Source organism: Myotis davidii, unplaced genomic scaffold, assembly GCF_000327345.1.
Source record: "Myotis davidii unplaced genomic scaffold, ASM32734v1 scaffold1047, whole genome shotgun sequence".
Lineage (NCBI taxonomy): Eukaryota > Metazoa > Chordata > Mammalia > Chiroptera > Vespertilionidae > Myotis > Myotis davidii.
Genome location: NW_006298367.1, coordinates 362,808 through 366,336, shown reverse-complemented (window position 1 = coordinate 366,336; position 3,529 = coordinate 362,808).

Genomic DNA, 3,529 nt, shown 5'->3' with positions numbered 1-3,529 from the left:
TCTCTCCATCTCTCCATCTGTCTATCTCTCTCCATCTCTCTGCCTCTGTCGTCTCTGTCTGCGCTTACGTCCTCTCTTTTTCTCCAGGGACCTTCTGGTCTCCTATGTGACCCCCTCATTCCGTCACACTCTTGCTTTCTCCCCCTTTTCTCCATCCCTTGGGTCTGCCCCCCCCTTACCCAAGTGACTTGGAGGTCACTGGTCCCCCTTTTCCCTCACTCTCATCTCCTCTCGCCCCGCATGAGCATGTGTGCAGCTCATTCCCCCTTCACTTCCTTCGCCCTGTCCTTGCACCTCCTCTTCCTCCCAAGCCAGGTCTGTGAAGAGAAACAATCGACACCTTAAAAGAGTTTAATTTCTGAGAATAAATTAATTTTTTGTAAATAAAATGTTAAAAAATAAAAAGAACAGTAAAGTTTCCAGCAGATGTAGTGGGTGGGGATGGGGAGATGCCTTGAGGAGAAGAGGATCCTGGGGTATCCCCTGGGCCCGGACATGGTGCCGTGGGTTCTGGGAGACCCTAGCCTAGGAGGACCTGCAGCGCCCGAGCGGAAACGTGGCCGGCTCCTTCGTTTAAGAATGGGCCCTCCACTGATGAGGAAGTTGTCACCGTGGCCACAGTCAGAAATTCTGAGCTGTAGTTGCCTCTGTGGTCCCCCCAGGTCCCTTTCCAACAGCACAGCCGCCCCCAGCTGCCCCCGCCTCCTCCTCATGGCAGACCTTGCCCAGGGGCTGAACCGTCTGGATGCCTGAAGGGCCGATTCCTGCCTCCAGGTGGGACAATTGGGGCTCCATCACTCTCTCTAGACCAGTGGTTCTCAACCGTGGCTGCACATTAGAATCACCTGGGAATCCTTTTAAAATCCTGATTTTAAAAATCAGGCTCGGTGGTTGAGCGTGGACCCATGAACCAGGAGGTCATGGTTTGATTCCCAGTCAGGGCACATGTCCGGGTTGTGAGCTCGATCCCCAGTAGGGGCCGTGCAGGGGGCAGCCAATCAATGATTCTCCCTCATCATTGATGTTTCTCTCTCCCTCTCCCTTCCACTATGAAATAAAAAATATATATATTTTAGAAAAACAAAGGGGGGGTCTGACACTTCAGATTCCCTACAATTTCTTGTTTTCAACATTTCATATGCAGTCGAGCTGATTTTCCCATAAATATAGTTTGCTGTCTTAAATATATAAAAATTAACATGCAGAAGAAACTTCTGTTTGGCAAACTGAAAAAAAACCAGGTTGGCTTTCCTGTGCAAGGACTTGAGCTTGGTCAGCGAGCATGTCAAACTCAGTGGCTAACACGGGCCAAATACACAAGGTTAAAGTTTCTGTGGGCCGCAAAAAAACAAAAGCTTCCACTTTCAATGTATGACTCTGGGACACTAACAGCATTATTACACATCAGATTGTTTTACTTTTTACTTCTCGGCAAAAATACTCCAATTCCCAATTTTCTTGGAAATTTCTATGTTCATCAGCAATTTTTCATTTATTTTTACTGCCACTTGATTTCAAGAGAGACATGGCTGAATACAAAGGGCTAAGATAAATGAGTAACCATTAACATAAAATAATAGAACATTTTAATAAAAATTAATATTTTTTCTTGAACATTAACTTACCAGACACTGAATAACTGCACAAGTTAATCAGCGTCACGCAAATAAACTTATTGCGTGTAAGGCATGTAAGGGAAATGCATGCAACATGATTATAGTAATCAGTCACTAGCAAACGTTGTAGTTCGCTATTAGTAATTATGTATAACAGGATATTGTAAAAATTAAGTTACAAAATTTTTATCAAAGCGTTTCTTACATACCGTTACATTGGCTGGGCTGCAAAATTATTCCTTGTGGGCCGCATGCGGCCCGCGGGCCGCGAGTTTGACATGCTTGTTGTACATGCTTTCAGTAACACTGAGTGTGCAAGGATATGTGTGAGACCATCCCTAGGCCCAATTCGCCCTCACTCTGTCTACAACGCAAACTCTCTCACAAATGAGAGAGCACATCCATGAACCACGAGACTGACGGGAGCATCAGGCACAGCAGCCTGGGAAGTAAATACTGTGAGAATCGTAGCTGACAGATGAGGAAACAGGTTCAGAGAGGTGAGCTCACAGGGGTAGCCAGGTCTCCAAATCAGGCCTATTTGAGTCCCGATTTTGGTGGACGAAAGACTCCCCGGGATGCTCTTACCAATACAGGTTCCTGGTCCCTCCTCAGAGAGCCAGTAGGTCCCAAGGAGACCAGGCGTCTGGATTTTTAATAGGGGCCGTCCCCCAGGGGAGTTAGGCCCCACTTTGAGGGTCACTGAACAAAATGAACAGCCCGATCCTCTGTACGAACCAGACCTTGCCCCCCCAAAGGAGAAAAGGCTGGGGAACTGTTGTATATTAGAGAGACACGACAGCAGGATTAGCTAGTTATCGCTACGCAACAAGTTGCCCCCAAACCTAGTGGTTTGAAATAACATTTATTCACCTCTGCCCGGCACCCAAACCTAGTGGTTTGAAATAACATTTATTCGCTTCTGCCCGGCAGCTCAGTTGGTTTGAGTGTCGTCTGGATATGCCAAGGTTGTGGATTTGATCCCCTGTCAGGGCACATGTGAGAAAAGGTTGTGGATTTGATCCCCTGTCAGGGCACATGCGAAAAAAACCAATAAATACATAAATAGATGGAAAAACAAATCTCTCTCTCTCTCTTTCTCTTAAAAAAAATCAATAAAAATAAGATAACATTTATTATTTCCATTTCTGTGGGTCAGGAAACTGGGCTAAGAGGCTCTCAAAAGGCTGCAGTCAAGGTCAGGGCTGCGGTCTCAAGTGGCCGAAGAATCTGCATCTAAGGTCACTCCTGTGACATTGGCAGGATTCCGTTCCCAGGGGGTGGTTGGTCTGATGACCTCAGCCCCCCCCCGCCCCCCCAGTTGTTCATTGGAGGCTGCTCACCGTTCCTGGCCCCGTGGACCTCTATGGCCTTATCCTAGAGTGACAGCTCATCTCTTTTGCTGAATCTGTTCGTTGTAGAAGTCAGTCACTAGGTCGAGCCTATGTGGAGGGGAGGGAGGACCAGGAGGCAGGGATCGTTTGGAGCCATTCGGACGCCGCCCACTTCAGCAACAAATGCAACGCGTGGACCTGGTTTCAATAAACCAACTGTAAAGAGACGTTTATGAGATAATCCAGGAAATTTGAACATGGACAATGTATTAGGTTATATTAAGGAATTACCATTATTTAGTAAGATATGACCAAAGTCTGTGGTTAAGAAAAAATATTCCTCATATCTTAGAGAGATATCTGAAGAATATTACAAGTGAAATGTTATGATGTCTGGGATTTGCTTTAAAATAATGCAATGGGGTCCTGACTGGTTTGGCTCAGTGGATAGAGCGTCGGCCTGCGGACTGAAGGGTCCCAGGTTCGATTCCGGTCAAGGGCATGTACCTTGGTTGTAGGCACATCCCCAGTGGGGGTGTGCAGGAGGCAGCTGATCAATGTTTCTCTCTCATCGATGTT